General features: G+C 41.2%; 1 pseudogene; it reads left to right on the forward strand.

Moving 5' to 3' along the window:
• Nucleotides 1-6,039: 6,039 nt before the first annotated feature.
• LOC118814490 lies at nt 6,040-14,562 on the forward strand (annotated as a pseudogene).
• The last annotated feature ends 5,888 nt before the right edge of the window (nt 14,563-20,450 follow it).

Below are 20,450 nucleotides of genomic sequence, written 5' to 3' on the forward strand. Positions count from 1 at the left end.
CGTACATGGGCAAGGTACGCTGAGTTATTTGTGCAGAGGCTGAGGGAAGCCTTTAATTGGCTGAACCGCCTCAGACGTACGTGGCAGCTTATCACTGCTGTGCATGATTTTGGAAAAGCATTTGGAATGTTTTAGAGGTGAATTCCACTGGTACGGAGAGGAGTGATGGCAAGAGTGTGTTTCAGTGTAACTGCACTGGCACAGTATGGCTGCCATTTTTCTTTGGTTTTGTTTGTTTTGTTTTCATTTAGCTTTACATTGTTTTTATGTATGTGATTGATGTAAGTGATTCTGTGGCTTCTTGAGATGGCGGCTTCATTAACACTACACCACTGAGGCTGCCTGAACAGGTCGTGGGTTCCTGTCGTGTGTACGCGTTACACGCGAGACCACGACCACGAGACCACCAGTGTGTGTATGCGTTACACGCTACACCACGGCCACCAGACAACCGGTGTGTGTACGCGTTGCACGCGACACCACGACCACGAGACCACCAGTGTGTGTATGCGTTACACACTACACCACGGCCACCAGACAACCGGTGTGTGTACGCGTTGCACGCGACACCACGACCACGAGACCACCAGTGTGTGTATGCGTTACACACTACACCACGGCCACCAGACAACCGGTGTGTGTAGGCGTTGCACACGAGACCACGACCACGAGACCACCAGTGTGTGTATGCGTTACACGCTACACCACGGCCACCAGACAACCGGTGTGTGTACGCGTTGCACGCGAGACCACGACCACGAGACCACCAGTGTGTGTATGCGTTACACGCTACACCACGGCCACCAGACAACCGGTGTGTGTACGCGTTACACGCGAGACCACGACCACGAGACCACCGGTGTGTGTATGCGTTACACGCTACACCACGGCCACCAGACAACCGGTGTGCGTACGCGTTGCACGCGAGACCACGACCACGAGACCACCAGTGTGTGTATGCGTTACACGCTACACCACGGCCACCAGACAACCGGTGTGTGTAGGCGTTGCACACGAGACCACGACCACGAGAACACCGGTGTGTGTATGCGTCACACATGAGACCATAACGACGAGACCACCAGTGTGTGTATGCGTTACACGCGACACCACAACCACGAGACCACCGGTGTCTGTACGTGTTACACGCAACACCACGGCCACAAGACATCCAGTGTGTTTACTTGTCGTACGCGACACCGCGACCACCAGACCATCAGTGTGTGTACCTGTCAGTTTCACACATGACTCCATTTCGCTTTGAATGTCAGAGAAATATAAACAATGAAGACACTTCTTTGAGTGTGTTGAGACTTTCTTTCTTTTAGCAGCTCTGATTATTGAACAGAATCGTTCATCCATTCATTTATTCATCCTCTATGCCACTTATCCTCCTGGGACATGGGGGGTTCTGGAGCATATCCCAGTGCTCACTGGGCAAAGGGCAGGAAACAGCCTGAGCAGGTGGCCAGTCAAACGCAGGGTAGACACACAGACAAACACATTCAATATGAAATCATTGAGGCTCATTAGAGATAACGGGTGTGCGGACGTTCGCCTGCTAGATTTGCCCAACAACACCCGAGATGATGCTAACTGCAGTCAATTTCGTCATTTTGCAGTGGCCACATGAACTTTTACAGCTTAATGAAATGCACATATGCTGCATAGGATCATTTTGATCTTCATCCTAACTACCAGAGACCATCCTGCAGACTGAAAAGTTCTGCATATGCTCCTTTTCTGGCCTGCAGGCGTTTATCAGGCTGTTTAACCACACATTCCTTAATCACTACAGAGGGTTCAATGCAAGCCGTTGCACACTCCTAAAACTGGCTCTGCACTTCTTGAAAGCTTTCCGTGCGTGTATTTCAGCTTGAACTTGTCTGTTCCCAGCTCTCAGTGAATTTTGCTCTGGATATCAGCATAATCACTGTAAGTGCCTCCAAAACTAGTGATGAAAGCTGTTGAGTTTTCCACATGTGAACCTTTGGCATCTCAAATTTTGACAAGGTTGATTTCTGTCTTTCGTTCAAAAAGGAAACACTTTGGATATTTTGATTGATGTTACATTCATTTATACTGTTTTTATTGCAGAATATTAATATCAAGCACAGTCCCTTTAACACCTTTTTTGGATTTTCATTGAAAAATCTGATTTTTGGCTCTAAACTAGAATCAGTTTGTGCTAGAATCAGAGTGCTGCAACAGCATAATAAGGTTGCATCATGTCACCGGACCCACGCTCGATTCCCACCAGTATGACAGACCAGTCTATTCATTTTCTTATTGAGAATGCTTTAGAAGCTGGATCTTCAGTATAACCATTTTTCAGTTGAGACATGTTTTAAGGCGTGTATGTGTGTTTTGTTCTCTTACAGTTTCTGCGATCGGCCCTCCAGCACTGCAGATTCTACTGAGACACATCCTGCGCTGGGTCCTGGTGAATTCTCTCACAGGTCTGTCTCTCTTCTCCAGCCTGTGCCTCCTTTTTGTTCTAACACACAAAAATGTTCTGCTCTGCTTTCAACAGGAGAATTTTTCAGACTCTTCTTCCTGCCGAAGGCTCCGACCAGCACAAGTGTTTCTTCAATAAGGTCATCGAGTCAGCACAAGCACTGATCCTCTATTATTGTTCAAGCACTGGTTTCTGCCAGCACAAGTCTGATTACCTCCAGCAGATCATCAACATCTCAGACATCATAAAGCACAAGCACCTCTGTTAATGTTCAAGAACCGACTCACCCACCAACCCCTCTGACCCAGATCCACTCCAACACGAGTGGTGTCTTTTTGAAAATCACTGCTATGACACCATGTGGAGAATTCAAATGTAGTACTGTGTACACTTCTCCCTCAAACTTCACTGGATCCTCAGAATTCTGAAATTATTTAGTTGAAAAGCAAATAATGATTCATTCACACTGCAAGCAAACTTCAACTCTACTCTGTGAAACTACTTCAACTCTATTCTGTGAAATCTCCAGCCACTTAAACTGTTGCCTAAAACTACCAAAGCAACTTAACTACCACAACTGAAACTGCTTGTTGGTTTGAGTGGGGCATTTTGGCAAGATTACCAGTTCAATGCACAACAGTTTAACTAGCATAAAGCAAGAATTTAACTCCTGAAGGGCCTCATAATTCAGAAGATCCAGTGATATTTGGACGAACATCTAAATGCAACAAGACATGACATCAGAGCCCCCAATAGCTGTGATTTTCATCTTCAGAAACTCATTCATTTTACTCAGAGAGAGGAAACAAAGAAGTCCTTATATGGGCATATCACTGACTACAAAATGATAACATGGCTTCAGAGCCATGATGTTCACCCTCACCAAACACACACTACTGTCACTAAGCACCGCCTACATTCAAAACCCCTCATTTCTATTTCATTTCTGTATCACCTTTGCTGTACATACTAACCCAAAGAAATAAATCAGTTTCCATAAAGAAATCCAACATCAGACCCAACCCTGACAAACAGGTTTACAGGTCAGAGTAAACAGACACCCTGAGATCATACAGAGAAAAGATCCTGCAGATAAAGCAATCAATCAATATTTAAGATCTTAGACATAAAGAAATATACAAGGTCTATTAAAGATCTGACAGATCAGATATTTAAGATGCAGCGAGACCATAAGAGGTAGTTCAGTTTTATTCTTAACTTTGGGTTTTTCCAGGGTTGTTGTATAACAGAAGGTATTCTGGTCGGTCCAGGAAGAAACAGAAGCAAAGTCCTCAAAGCAGATATTCAAACAAAAACAACAGGAATTTAACCATCTGATGGAGCTATAATGGTGTAGATCAGGGCTGGGAATCTCCAGTCCAGGAGGCCCAGATTCCTGCACAGTTTAGTGATTTTCCTGCTCCAGCAACTCATCAGTTGATTACTGGGATTGGTCAGTGTGCTGGAGCAGAGAAATCACCAAAGTGTGCTGGACTCTTACCCTCAGTTCCCCACATCTGATGTTGATGGTAAACCTGGATAAACCTGGATAGAACTGCATGTATAAGTACTGTTTGAAAGTCCTACTCAGTTAAAGAATGGAGATAAAGATGTTTGTGCATGAAAGGCAAATACTATTTACATATAAATTACAATCAAAATCCATAAACATAAAAAGTACATGACTTAACATACAAAAGACTGTGCACAAGTTTAAGGCACCTGAGAACATTACATTTAAAATGTTGTTTATTTAGGTTGTAAGCATTTGTTTGATCAGAAAAACGCTAATATTAGAACAAATATACAGTAAGTAGTGATGTATTTATACGTCAGTACATTCACTTTATAATTTAAGTACGTCTCCTTAAGAAAACCCAGTATTAGTAAGTCTCATCCTATACCTGGTTTGGTTTAATAATATTAAATTAAGTCCATCCACAGCGGACGTTTCCTGCTACATTATCCAAAAAAATCTAAACACTCAGCAAAGATCAACTTTTCTACATCACAGCATGCAACTGTAACAAAAAGTTAAACCCATATAGAGACCACAGAAATCCACAGCAGATTCAGGTAGATCCTCAGAGATACGGAAGACTTATTCATCTCCATATCCTTTCTCTGGATTATAACTGGTCTTATAAAGGTCTAAGCACCTTCTAAGTCACCCAAGGTTGCTGTACAAAGTCAAATGTTATTTAGTGGTTTGACAGCTCCCTCTAGTGGTGGAAATCCCAGGATCATCCAAAGCTTATAATTGAAGTCATAGCCTATGTCTTTCTTATTTGCTATGGGATCTTCACATTATGTGAAATGTTCTAAATGTTCTCTTCAAACTTCAAAACTTCAAAAGTGTGTTTTCAAAGGCATTTTGCCACAGAATGAGCAGAGTATGTGACAATATGTAATGTAGTTAGCAAATGCATATGAGTTATATTTTAATCATCATTTTGACATCATTATTGTGTAATTACATAATGCATGAATATGCAGTTCTGGAAATACATTTAACTTTAAATAAAGCTACTCAAAGCATTTAAATCTCTGTGTAAATGAAATGTCAATATTAGTGCACCAAATGGCAAATATAAATGGAAATATTTAATTAGATTTTTCTTTTTGGGCCCAAGATTGAAGTGGAAAATTTAAATTCAAACTTAGGATTACATTCATTTTAATTTTGACATGGATATACTTCCAAAAGTAGCAGGGGACACCCACCACTTAGCACTGGCTGACGCCAACAGCCACAGAACTAAGTGCCTGTAATTACTGAATAATAAGCCTTTGTATGCTGTAATTCTGGGATGTTAAGTGGTTAACAGTTACTGTTCCCTTTAAATGTTTCCAGAATAATTTTCTAATTGTTTTCAATTGAACTGAATTCCATCCATCTCAAACTCTATGAGTGCTCTGTGTATGTCTGCACCAAACATCTTGTAAAGCCAGTTTATTTTTGAATAATAAAGTGCATTTTGTCTTTTAGCACAAATGCTACAGATGCTTCCAGGTGGGTTTGAGCTGAAGGTTTTACAGACGTAGCAACAGTAACTAAGAAAGGTGAGACTTGTCCAAATTTGCTAACAGTTAATTGTGCCAGTTTCTGTGAATCTTCAACACAAACTGAGAGAAATCTTGTAAATGAGGCTTCATGACTTAATGTTAAAATTTACAAACATATATCTTGATATAATTTGGTAGGACTGCAAACAGTTATTGAAGGTATTGAGCGAGCTAATGCTAGAAGTATTAGCTGGCTAGTTAGCTATGCCATTAGCTAATTTTATATATAATAACGAGCACATTAGCTAATTAAACCTTGATAATCTAGAACTAATTTGTCTTTGAGATAATAAGGAAAATATGGTTTGGTTCACTCTGGGTTGGTAGTGTTTTTATTTTTCAGCTGTAAAGCTGCAATAATGAGGCAGAAAAGTGAAGATCCACACTTTAACAAGCTGGACTCAGTTTAATTCATTGGATAATCTAAATGGCTCCACGACTTTGATTCCCCCCCTCCTCCTCTATTTCTCCTCCCCCTCTCCATGATCAACAGAAAACCAAGAAGTCCCTCCTGCTCAGTTCAGAGTAAATGAAACTGATCTCAGAGAGCTGCTCTCTCTCAGACTAGAAGGGCAGGAAAATGGCCAGTATTTCAGTAGATCATGACCAGTTCAGCTGTCCAGTCTGTCTGGATCTGCTGAAGGATCCAGTGACCATCAACTGTGGACACAGTTTCTGTATGGTGTGTATTAATAACAGATGGGATCAGGATGGTCAGAGGGGGGTCTACAGCTGCCCCCAGTGCAGAGAGACCTTCACTCCAAGGCCTGTTCTACGCAGAAACAACGTAATGGCTGAAGTGGTGGAGAAACTGAAGGAGACAGAACTCCGAGCTGCTTCTCCTGCTCCCCGTAATGCTGGACCTGGAGATGTGGAGTGTGATTTCTGCACTGGGAGAAAACTCAAAGCCATCAAGTCCTGTCTGACGTGTCTGGCCTCCTTTTGTGAAACTCATCTTAAACCTCACTATGAAGTTCCTGGATTGAAGAAGCACAAGCTGGTCAAAGCCTCCTCACAGCTACAGGAGAAGATCTGCTCTCAGCACGATGAAGTGATCAAGATCTACTGTCATACTGACCAAAGCTGCATCTGCTATTTATGTATGATGGAGGAACACAAAGGTCACAATATAGTCCCTGCTGCAACTGAAAGAACAGAGAAACAGGTGAGAACTAGAAATCATTAACATTTTTATTATTTGTATCATAATAGTTTATAAATAATCACATGACAGAGTGCAAACTGTACAGAACAAGAAGAGGTTTCACCTCTTTAACTTTGTAGGTTTTAATACTCAAAAACTCATAAACATCACAAAATGTATTTGTCCCATAGAATCAGCTGAAGGAGATTCAGAGAGCTGAAACAGGCTGTGAAGACTCTTAAGGTGAGAACTAATAGCCAGTAAGTCATCTAGAATCAAGGTAAGGGAGGGGATGATGGTTCAGTTTTAAAGGAAAGTCTTAGAGAGAAATCAGATTTACACATTTTGCACATTTGCCCCAAATGTAATGGATTTGCAAAATCATCTTTAGTGTCCAGAGTTTGGCTAATCTAGCTAACAAGTAATTGATGCTAGCTCATACCCTACCACTTTGCATTGTACAAACTGCAGAGCTGCAGATTTCGTAAACAGAGTTAAGATTGTGGCAGGGGTCTTGAGGTCTTGGGGTCCACTGGTGGAAGGTCTGACTATGAGGTGACCTATATTTCGTTATTTATATATTCTGTTTTCACAGTATATTTTAAAAGTACTAAAAGTAATTGATGTGGTTGTCAGAAGGCAGGTTTGGTGGGACTCATAAGAAGTCAAATTAAATTATGTCTTGGTTTGCTCGAGAACAAGGTCAAATCCTGTTCATATATTGTTTGTTGCCTAAAAAAACACATTATCATGGTGTTCAATGTGATGCAAAAGACCAATAAGAATGTTACCCATAGCATGTTATTGAAAAACTGCTTTAAAAAAAATCTCCATGGACCCTACACACCCATGGAACTATCTGTTCCAGTAACGCCCCTCGGGAAAACAGTACTGCTTCATTAAAGCCAGAACAACAAAACAGCTCCCAGTGGTGGTTACCCTTCTCAATAGCAAATAATATGCAGATCTGACCTTATCCTTGACTTTGTAAAGTGTGTTGACATTTGTATTGTATTTTTATTCATATTTATATTAGATAGGTTCTTGTGGTTACCTACCAAATTGATTCTGATATCACTTACCAACTCCATGGCTGATACCAAAGAGAGCATAATTCATCCTGTTCAAATGGATTTAGTACAGTCTGTAAAATACTGAATTCAAACTGTTGCATTCATAGTTGTTGATAGTAATTTTATAAACATGCCACTACTTTGTCCATTTCAACTAGATAAAAAATAAATATTGTGACATATCAAGTCACCCACCTATAATTGTAATGCAACCAAGCACACACGGTTAAAATTGACTTGACTGGGGTCCAAGAAGGGTGTAGTCAAAAAACAGGCCAAGGTCAAAACCAGAAAAAACATAACAGAGATCCAATCAAACAGTCCAAAAGGGCAAAGACAAAAAAGTTCAAACATACTGTAAGCAGGTTCAGTAAACACATAGAACAATACAAGAAATAATGTTCAGTAGCTTTCTAGAAAGAAGCAGTACCTCATAAAGATCTAAGCTAAAAGCTCGGGCTTAAACAGTAACTAAAAGGTCATCATAATAATACACAGGTGATACACATCAATACTCAGACGAGGAAGAACGGTGATTGGTTGGTGCTGGTGGTGTGACTGTCAGGTGATCTACCGTAGGATTCTGAGAGATCGAGTCCTTAGCTAGAGAAGGGTCAGAGTGATGAGTGACAATACCCCACTCCACCCCCAAAGATTCTGGGATGGCCAGGACACGAGGCCGACCATGACAACCACCACTCATGTGACCAGGGACAGGAACAGGAGCATACCCAGAGCTGCCACAGGTCACTGGACCAATGGGAAACTCCTACAGTGGCCACGGCGATTACCGGGAAGAGAGTTGGAAGCCCTTCCCCTGGGACAACCTCTCAGATGAGGAGCAGGCTTGTCCAGGTTCAGACTGTGGAAATTTGTGATCAGACCGGGGTCCAGAACGTCCCGAGCAGGAACTCAAAGTTGCTCCTCAGGGCCATAACCCACCCAATCGACTGAAGTTCCACTCCTAGTCCTGGGAGTCCAGCAACTGTTGGACAGCATGGACTGGAGCTCCATCCACCTCCCCCAGAGGAGGTGGTGTGCCATCAGGTGTAGCCTTGTCCAACGGACCTGAAACCACAGCTTTGAAAAGGGAAACATAAAAAGAATATGAAACCTGATAACGAGAAGGCAGGTGAAGTCTATAGCTTACCTCATGAATTCTTTTCAGAATTTTTAAACAGGCCTATGTATTTAGTGTGGAGTTTTCTACTTCCCTCTGCAAACTTAAAGTCCCTGGTTGACAGCCAAACCCAGTCTCCTGGCTGATAGGAGGGGGTTTCTCCATGGTGACAATCTGCTTGGTTCTTGTTTCACTGCAGAACTGCATGAATTCTTTGGTGAGTCTCATCCCACCATCTTTCTCACTCCTCCTCATCCACTTATCCACTGCTGGAATGTTAGATGTGATTCCAGTCCATGGGGCCGCTGGAGGTTGAAATCCCAGAATGCACTGAAATGGGGTAAAACCAGCGGTTGAACTGATCTAAGAGTTTTAGGCAATTTCTGCCCACATGAGGTACCTTGACCAATCAGATGGATTGTTATGGTAAAAGAAACGTAAGAATTTTCCTAATTCTTGGTTGACACGTTCACATTGACCATTGGACTGTGAGTAATACCCCAAAGACAAACGTATGGAAACCCCAATGCGTTAAAAAAATGAAGACCAGACTTAAGAGGTGAATTGGTGGCCCCTTTCAGACAAAATATCATCTGGAATGCCAAAATATCTAAACACTTGATCAACTAGAGTCTCTGCTGTTTCAAATGCAGTAGGCAGCGAAGGGAAAAGAATAAATTGAATACTGTCCTTGAGAATTGGGCAAATCAGTAAGAAAGTTGATGGCAACATGTAACCAAGGTCTGACAGGCACAAGTAATGGCATAGGTTTGCCAGAGGGTAGTGTTTTAGGGTTTTTATACTGAAAACAGAACAAGATGATACAAATTTATGAATATCAGCATTTAATGATTCCCACCACTAGTGATTAGCAGTAAGTTGTTGTGTGCATGTCTCTCCTGGATGGCCTGAAGTTAGAGCAGAGTGAGCCCAAGTGATAAGTTTATCACGAAAATGCTGAGGGCCATATTTCTTTCCAGGAGGGCATTAACTCAGTGTATTGATGTTCTCTAAAGCACGATCAATCTCCTCACCTGTCTCCCAACGTATAGATGACACAGTTATGTTTGGAGGAAGAATGTTTGCTGGTTTCTGAAACATCTACTTCTACAACAAAAGGTTCTGTGGGATCAGGGTGTTTCAGAATATGTGCAGAAATGAATGCTTCTTTAAGGGCACTAAATGCTCGTTCTGCCTCAGGGGACCAGTGTAATTTCTTAGGAGCACCCTTTAAGTGGGCTGTTAAAGGAGCTGCTATAACACTGACGTTACGGATGAAAACTAATGTAGTTCCTTTACTGCGGTAGGTTTGGGCCAATTAACCACTGCTTCAACTTGGTGGTCATCCATTACTACACCACCCGATAATACAGCCAAGGAAGGCCACTGACTGAATGCGGAATTCACACTTATCTCCTTTGACATACAGGTTGTTTTTAAGCTACGTTTAAGAACTAGACGGACATGCTCTACATGTGTCTTGTGGTCAGGTGAGTAAATCATATCCCTCAAAACGTCACTGATGAAAGCCTGCAAAACTGATGGAGCGTTAGAAAGGCCAAGCAGCATGACCAAATATTTGTAGTGCTGAGTGCAAAGCACTGGTACTCAGTCCGATGGGTTGTGTTTTGAGAGTTATGGATCCCGCTCCAATAGGACCCCTGTCTAAAGCAGTGACCCGCAATGGTGTTTTCAAGGGTTCCACAGGAATCTGCAACTCTTCTATGAGTCAGGCGTTGATGAAATTCCCTTCAGCTCCAGAGTCAATTAAAACTGAAACAACAGAGAAATTTTGCTTGATGTACACAATACCTGGTAAGAGAAAAGACTACAAAACCAATTACTTTGTGGGAACACTCACCATATTGTGGGAACACTACTCCACGCACTTTACAGGGCACCTGAGGTTTGTGCGGACAAGTCCGACAACACCACCACAGTATATGCACAAACCTCCCTTAACTCACTGAAGCCTACCCTGTGGGGTCAGGAAAGATGAAACACACTGCATGGGCTCTTCTTTGCACTCAGTTTTGCTGACAACAGTAGTTTCACGTGGGTTTGAGATGGCAGGTCTGAATATTTTTGTTTGGAAGAAGAGTTTGTTCTACCAGTCTTTCCTGTGTTAAGAAGGTGATCTAACTGGATAGAAATAAGTTTGTCCAAGGACAGGTTGTCATCTCCACAAGCTAGTTCAGTAACTATTTCAGAATTAAGTCCTCAACAGAACATAACTAACAAAGCGGGGTTCAATCCACCCACTGTTGGCTGATAGAGTGCAGAAGTCAGAGACAGAGTGATTACCTTGACAAATTTTGGTTAATAACTCTCCACTAACCTTTCCCTCATGTGGATGCTCAAAAAACAGGTCAAAGTCTTCCAAAAACTGGTCATAAGAAAAATTCTGTACATTGGGCCAAACTACAGTTGCCCAATCCAATGCTCTGCCATACAAACGAGAGACCAAAAATGAAATTTTGGCATGGTCAGTCTAGCAGGAGATTTGCAGCTGAGTGGTCAGATCTTTAACAGTGTTCACTATTTAAACTAACGGAGCCTGTTGGTCCACTTCTTGTTATGTTAACGATTCAAGAAACTGTGTTACACCAGCTAGTACTTGTTGGTGTTGACCTAACATTTGTCCCTGATTCATAATGGCCTTTTGAAAGGCCTCTAAATCCGCCATCTGCATACCGGGTGAGGTATTCTGTAACGCAACTAGACTGATCAGACATGTGCAGTTAAAAGGTCAAAACTACAAAAGACATAACAGAGATACAAGCAAACAGTCTAAAAGGGCAAAGACAAAAGGCGGAGTTCAAACATACTGGAAGCAGGTTCAGTACACGGATAGAACAAAGCAAGAAATAACACTCAGTAGCTCTGTAGAAAGATACAATACCTCACAAAGATCTAAGCTAAAAGCTCAGGCTTAAATACTAACTAAACAGGTCCTCATAATAATACACAGATGATACACATCAATACTCAGGTGAGGACGAATGGTAATTGGTCGGTGCTGGTGGAGTGACTGTCAGGTGATCTCCCAGGGGGTCCTGGGAGATAGAGTCCACAGAGGAGTTGTGGACAGTCATATGATCGACCATAGGATTCTGGGAGATTGAGTCCTCGGCTAGAGCAGGGTCAGAGGGATGTGTGACAATAAAACAGATTTCCATTAGTTTCATAGTTACTGAATAATTCAGAGTATTTATGATATGATAAACCTTGAGATTAATGACTAAATAATGAAGCTGCATGTTCCTCCATCTGGTGTGTTCTTGTCCTAACAGTGCTGTGCTCAGTCAGCAGTGGAGGACAGTGAGAGGATCTTTACTGAACTGATCCGCTCCATTGAGAAAAAGCGCTCTGAGGTAACAGAGCTGATCAGAGCTCAGGAGGAGGCTGAACTGAGTGGAGCTGAAGAACTCCTGGAGAAACTGGAGCAGGAGATCGCTGATCTAAAGAGGAGACACACTGAGCTGGAGCAGCTTTCACACACAGAGGATCACGTCCATTTCCTCCAGGTAACAATCACTGATCTACAGAGGAACCTGTTCCTCATCCAGCTTCTAGAACTCCTCTCAGCAAAAGTTCATTAAGGCAGCAGTAAATCTACCTGTCTGTGATCACAAGTCTGTCTTTAGTCTGATTGGAGCTCCTTCATTTCTCTCGTACTCCTTTATCTTTCTCCACTGTGTTTGTTCTCTCTGTAGAGTTTCCAGTCTCTCTGTGTCTCTTCTGGATCTGAGGACTCACCCAGCATCACTGTCCATCAACACCTCTCATTTGATGGAGTGAGGAGATCTCTCTCTGAGCTGAAGGAGCGACTAGAGGAGTTCTGCAGAGAGGAGTTCAGTAAAATCCCTCCACATGGTAAGAGGAGCTGTCCTGCTGTAGCGCATGAGGATGAAAATCTTTATTTGAACACTGTGAATACTGCTAAAATTAAAATTAATAAGACTGATCAGAAGTAATTGCATGTTTTGTATTGTTTACACATTACAGAAACAAACTGACACAGTATCTTTTAAGACCCATTTTACGTAGGACTGGCCTTGAATGTTCTTTAATACTGGAATGTTCATTTGTTATGTTAATGTGTGTTGCTTCTTGTAGTATAAGCTGGTTTATGTTGGTTTTTAGCTGGTCACTGAGCTTGGTCATGCTGGTTGACCAGCATTCCAGCATCCAAAACACAACATATGGTGGTCTATGCTGTTTTTTCCCACTACAACGCACCCACACTGTTTTTTCTAGCAAGGGTCTCTCAGTATCTTTGAGACATCCGTCATTAAAAAGGTATAATAAAATAGAAAATGAACAAACAAACATAAAATTGTAGTTAATTATGAAATATAAATTATATATATTATTTAATTATTATTATTGTTTTTAAGGTGGTGATCAGAACTCGAACTCGTTCAGAAACACAAACGAGTATTCAAATCCTGTCAATGCTGTTCAGTTCAGCTCTAATTATAAGAATGATAGTCGACATTAAACAGCAGAAAATATTCAGTGAGAGAAACAAGTCAAGCCAAGAAACAAACATTTATACTGGAATAATTATTTGTGATTAAAATCTTCTTCATTCTTTAAATTTGATTCATACATGGCAAAATTCTCACTCATTCACTCTATTCTATTCTATTCTATTGACTGTGTTGGTCTGTTGTGTGTGTGTGTCTCCACAGCTGCAGCAGTTCAGATTTTATCCTCAGAACCAAAAACCAGAGAAGATTTTCTGCAGTGTGAGTAACAAACACACACACACACACACAGACACACACACACTCACACACACACACACTCACACTCACACACACACACACACACACACACACTCACACACACAAATACACACACACACACACACACACACACTCACACACACAAATACACTCACACACACACACACTCACACAGACACACACACACACTGTCTTTTTTAAACATGATTGAGCTGTTGAAGTTTAAGGATCAAAATCACTGACACTATTTTTCTTCAGATAAGTACTAAAAAACTAAAATGCTCATTTTCTTTTTTTTTCTTCCTTTCATTTATTTTTTTATAGATTTCTGTCAGCTGACTCTGGATCCCAACACAGCATATAGTTACCTCATTCTGTCTCAGAAGAACAAAGTGGTGACGTACAGTAATAAAGTCCAGTCATACTCTGACCATCCAGAGAGATTTAACAGATTGTCTCAGGTGTTGTGTAAGGAGAGTGTGAGTGGACGCTGTTACTGGGAGGTTGAGCGGAGAGGACCATTTGTGTACATATCAGTCTCATATAAGGGGATCAGCAGGAAAGGAGGGGGTAACGATTGTGGATTTGGTAACAACAGTCAGTCCTGGAGTCTGCGGTGTTCTCCCTCTCTCACTTTCTGGCACAACAACATTCAGACTGAGATCTCAGGACCATCGTCCTCCAGAATAGGAGTGTATGTGGATCACAGTGCAGGAACTCTGTCCTTCTACAGCATCTCTGACACAATGACCCTCCTACACACAGTCCACACCACATTCACTCAGCCGCTCTATGCTGGGTTCAGGGTTGGTGGTGTTGGATCATCTGTGAGATTATGTGATAAATAATGATTAATCTATTAAATATGATTGTTATTTTATCTATACATTCAGAACAAATTTACAGGATTTTGATAATGAACGACACTTTTTTAAATAAATAGAATCTTTAATAATCTGGGTTTAATTTTATTCAGAAATATTGTTAAAGTACATGATAACGCAGCAAAAAAGAAAGCATGAATTAATAAAACTTACCTGTTTCTATTTTATAGTGCTTAGATGTCACGCATCCTTCAGGCTCTGAGGTCTCTAGGGACTCCATTTCCCAGAACCCCCAGGGAAATCACATGATTCTCAGCCCTCCATCTTGCTCCAATCACCGCTCTCTGTCACCGGAGTATTAACTGATTTCACCTGTTCTCATATAATTAGTTTAGTACAAAGCCCGGGCTTTTAGTCTAGTTCATTGCGAGGTATTGCTTCTTTTTCCCAAGAGCTACTGAGTGTTATATCCTTCTGTCTATTGTGATTTTCCGGTTTCCGACTCTGTTTGCTGTTTTTGACTTTTGCCTTTGCCCTTTGGACTTTGTTCGCCTTATGTTTGTCTTTTTGTGTTGCTTGCCTTTGCTGGATTTGACCTTCGCCTGCTTTTGGACCACGATGTTGGATTACGACTCTAACATTAAAGCCTTACTCTCTTTTTTTAACCACGAGCGTCTGAGTTATTCTGCCTCGTTACATTAGACATGATTGGTGAGTTTACAATTAAGCCCGTAAGTGTCACCTCACCTGTTCTGCATATCACCTGACAAGATTTAGCTTAGTATATAAGGCCAGGCTTTGGCATGGGGTCTTTGTGAAGTATTGCTTTTGCGTACAGAGCCTTACCAAGCCTTCCAGTCGGTTTGTTCATTTCTCTGTGTATGACCTTCGCCTTGTTTGTTTGTGACCTTGTCTTGCCTCTTCCTGGATACTGGACACTGTTTCTTGGACCTCATGGTTACTGTTTTAAACCAATTTTACTTCAGTTTGGTCTGCAAGCGTCTGAATTCTAGAGGTGAGTTAAAAGTACAGGGTGAGCACATTTCCTGTCAGTAAGCCCAAAAAAATTGATGGCTCACCTGAGAAATGTAGTGGATTTTTGTTGCGGTGCTCTGTGTTCTTCAGTAATTCTCCTCCGAGCTCCGATCAGGCTAAGATAGCATTTTTGGTTTCTTATTTGTCTGACAGGGCTTTGGGCTGGGCTACAGTGGTTTGAGATTACTGTTAAAGACAAGACGTATGAACAGTTTCTAACAGAATTTAACTTGACTCAGATTTGTCAGAGGTCTTTAACAAGGTCAGCGCTACCAAATTGCCACCACACCACTCCTATGATTGTGCTATAGGCCTTATTGAGTGGGCTACTCTTCCAAAATCCAGAGTGTACCCCCTTACTCTAGAAAAGGAGAAAGCCATGGAGGAGTATGTTAATGAAGCTTTAGTTTAAGGCTTTGTCTGACCCTCCACATCTCCTTCAGCCTCTGGCTTTTTCTTCATCAAGAAAGATGGTGGACTTAGACCAGGTCACCAAGAAATTTGCATAGTCTCATCCCTGTTGCCCTTGAACAGCTTAGAGGAGCTCAGCACTTTACTAAGCTAGACCTATGTAGTGCCTATAATTTGATCAGAATCAGTGAAGGAAATGAATGGATAACTGCTTTTGTGACCTCTAGAGGTCGCTGTGAGCAGGCTCTCTAAAGCCCCCTCTGTTTTTCAATCCTTCATAAATGACATTTTACGTGACATGATAGGGGAAGTTTGTTATAGCATAAATAGATGACATCCTGGTGTGTTCCCCTGATCTAGACACTTTCATTTTGCATTTTCGCCAAGTACTTCAAAGGTTACTGGACAATCAACTTTTTGTAAAAGGAGAAAAGTGTGAATTCCAATTACAGACACTCTCTTTCCTGGGTTATGTAATTAGTGCTACAGGGGTTATCATGGATGACCACAAAGTAGAGGCTGTGGTTAACTGGCCTGTCCCCATGTCCGTAAAAGTACTTCAGAGATTTTTAGGTATTGCAAACTTTTATAGAAGGTTCATTAGGAATTCCATCGCTGCTTCCCTTACTGCTCTTCTTAAGAAGTTAATTTAGAGTCCCAATGCAAACGAAGGATTCAATGCACTCAAAACTGACTTCACTACTGCCCCAATCTCAAACACTCGTCTTTGCTTTTTGTAATAGAGGTAGATGCATCAGAATCAGGAGTCAGTGCAGTTTCTATCCCAGCATAGCAGGAACTCCCCAAAACTTCATCCTATAGCTTTTTTTCACACACAAGCTCTCACCTGCAAAACTCTTCACACATGGTACCCATAATTCTAAAGCCAATGCTCTGTCCCGCATACATCAGAATGGCAAAGAGAAGTCTGTCTGTGAACGAGAACCTATCCTTCCCCTATCAATTCAAATTGCTTCCATCTGTTGGGACTTAGATGAGATAAGCCCTTAGAAACATTAATATACCTGCCCATTGCCCTCCAGTTAAAATGTATGTCCCTGAACGGTATGTTCTGCCCAGGGTATAAAGTGATGCCAATCATGCTGAACTTCATGACAGTAAGATCTCAAAAACCTGCCTATTTGTGGGTGGTAACCAGACGTAAGACTTGTGTTAATCTTCAGTAGTTTACAGAATGTCTGCCAGACTCAACATGTGAATTGGGTACCTCTATCAGAAACAATGTCTTATGGAAGCCCAAAGATTCGGAAGACCTTCCGGACGACGATTTCTGCTGTTTCCATAGCAGTGGGCAGTTTACTGAGAGGCATGAGTCAGCAAGACTTTGAAAAACCTGTCAATAATGACAAAGACAGTCATAAAGCCTTGCACGTTTGGTTAGTCAGAAATGAAATCTATTGATAAGTGCAACCAAGGGAGTTGTGGAACAAGCAGTGGCTCTAGGAGACCTGCTGGTAGCTGTCGTAGAGTTTTCCTCAAAAGCTTTGTCATAGTCAGATACATTATTGTCTAGAGGGGTGTGTTTCCCTGATCTAGACACTTTCATTTTGCATTTTCGCCAAGTACTTCAAAGGTTACTGGACAATCAACTTTTTGTAAAAGGAGAAAAGTGTGAATTCCAATTACAGACACTCTCTTTCCTGGGTTATGTAATTAGTGCTACAGGGGTTATCATGGATGACCACAAAGTAGAGGCTGTGGTTAACTGGCCTGTCCCCATGTCTGTAAAAGTACTTAAGAAATTTTTAGGTATTGCAAACTTTTATAGAAGGTTCATTAGGAATTCCATCGCTGCTTCCCTTACTGCTCTTCTTAAGAAGTTAATTTAGAGTCCCAATGCAAACAAAGGATTCAATGCACTCAAAACTGACTTCACTACTGCCCCAATCTCAAACACTCCTTACCAGAAATAAGAGACATTGGATACCTGGATGTCCAGAGCTCAGAGAAGTGTATATCCCTTGAAGAACATGTGCCCACATACTATTAAATACATACTCCTTGGACGGAGGACAAGAGGTGGGTGCAGGGTCTCTATTTATGTCTGGCTTGTCTGACTTCTTACATGTTTTACCACCATACTGGTGTAATAATACATGAGGAGGGAAGGACAGTTTCGTCTGTTTGTTTTTGTGTGATGGTGTCAAAAACCCATGATAATGTGTCAGCGTTTTTAATTCTTCATGCCTGGCCGATATGTCAAAGGTGAAATGAAATCTAGTAAAAACAGAGCCCACTGAGCCTGACACAGACTGAGCTGTTTTGCTGATTTAATATATTGTAGGTTATGAAGGTCAGCAAGAATTACAAATGGATGGTGTGCCCCTTCCAGCCAATGTCTCCATTCCTCTAAAGCTGCTTTCATAGCTAACAGTTCTCGGTTACCAACCTCATAAGTTCTTTAGGCTGGTGAGAGTTTTTTCGAGCAGTAAGCACAGGGGTGCAGTTTTGGGGTCGTGCTGTGACGCTGGGAAAGAATAGCTCCGATACCTGACTCAGAGGCATCAACTTCTATCACAAATGGTAGTGTAGCATCAGGAAGAGACAGAATGGGGGCAGTAGTGAATCTCTCTTTGATGCAATTGTTGTTCATGAGAGCCCAGGAGTGCTCTGTGTGCCTTTAAAGCAGACTGCATTTCCAGAAGGTCTGCTGGATCCTGTTGAGGCGAAACATTCTGCGATGAAAGAGGCAATAGGGGCATCAGGTGAATCCATTTGCAGGTTTACTATAAAATTTGATGATCCAAAAAACAGAGTCCAAGAACAGGCAGGGGTCCAAAATATTACAATCAAAAAACCAGCCCAAAAGTTCGAGACAAAAAGTAGGAGGCTCAGGATTGCTAGGAGAAAACAACTGGCAATGCTTCCCCATGGAGAGAGGTTTGGAGAGGGGTATTTGTAGGAAAGAGGAAATGAGGTTTGAGGAATGAGTGGCAGCCTCAGATTTCAGGGGATGATGATTTCTGGTGTCCAGAGTTGGTAGTGCTACTGACACCTTTGTGCTTTAAGCACAGCTAGGCTTGACCCATCGTCCTTCATGACGCATGGAAGACAAGCATCAAGAGTCTTCTCTGTCCTGACACCCAGATGGTGAAACAAACTCTCACTGGCTGTCCCAACAGCAGACTCTCTCGTGGTCTTCAAACGCAGACTGATGACTCTTTTTACAGCACTTATGTGGGCACTAATAAGTACTTATTGAAATGTTTTGTATTGCATTATGTCTAACAATATCTGAGCTCAGCAGTAGCTTTTCCTCTGACCATTTTGTTCTAGCAAAGATACTTTCTCTAAGTGGACAACAAAGCACTTTCGTAAGTCACTCTGGATAAGAGGGTCTGCTGAATGCTGTAAATGTAAATGATCTAAATGATCACCAGGTCAAAGTTTGTGTGAGGGAGTGTGATTTCTTCATTTTTAATTCTACAAATACCTTAAGTGCATAATCTTATGATCATCAAGCTAATACTAGAATGATTGTGTAGTTTTTGTATAATTTTTCATAAATTAAATGTACATTTAATGTATTTCTGTGCAGTAACAAACTGTACAAAAAACTTTGATAATCTTGTTTTTTTAAACACATGACTGATACAGGACTCATATCTATTAGTGGTTTAGCAGCTCCATCTAGTGGTTGAAATGTTTACTGCATTTTGATGCCAGTCCAATTTAAAAAAGCCTTTTCCCTTTATATGTACTTATTGTGTCTTTATTTAAAAATAGCGAGGCACAAGACAGTGTGGATGAACTTTGGGTTTCTGAAAACAGGAATGAAAACACAGGTCTCAAATGAATTTTAGGAAATTTGTGTCACAATTTGCACAATTGTGTTAATAAAGGTGCATAATATAAAAATGTTTTTTTTTCTTCTTTTTTGTCTAATGTTGATAGGACTCTTCACAACAAATAGTTCATCCACAGCACAGCAGTTATCTTAGCCATGTGATTTAGTTGTAAAAGCACACTGTTATATAAAAGGCTATTCAATAATTAAATTACTCTTAAACTCATAAAAGTCTATTGTCATACAGAATTATGTGGAATGAAGCAAATCTTAATTTGGATTCATGAGAGAATGAAAATAAGAGTTTATTAGTGCTCATGATGATTTAGCTGACTGTAGTTAGGTGAGATTATCAAGCCTTTATGCATCATTAGCTACTGAAAGAGAACTCAGATCAGCTCAAGCTTAAATGAAGTCACATTACTCTAGTTTTATCACAGTAGTTTTAAGACTATTTTTATCATTTGAGTGTCCAGATTTTTAAATGAACAGCATTTGGTGGTCGCATTACCAACGAGAAAATACTTAATACTGTTATGGATGAACACAGATGAATGAAAGCTTTGTGCACAGTTTTCAGATGAAGTCTCGGTGGAGCGTTTGAGTACTAATTACAACATCAGTGAATCTTAGCTGGCACTAGTTCTTCTTCAAGGGCTCAGTGTGTCTGGACGTTTATCAGGGCTGGACGAGGAATTAAATTCAGTGCACGACTTTTATGTAGACCATCCCACTACATTCACAGCAACTTCACCAG

The sequence above is a fragment of the Colossoma macropomum genome, unplaced genomic scaffold, assembly GCF_904425465.1.
Source record: "Colossoma macropomum unplaced genomic scaffold, Colossoma_macropomum, whole genome shotgun sequence".
NCBI lineage: Eukaryota > Metazoa > Chordata > Actinopteri > Characiformes > Serrasalmidae > Colossoma > Colossoma macropomum.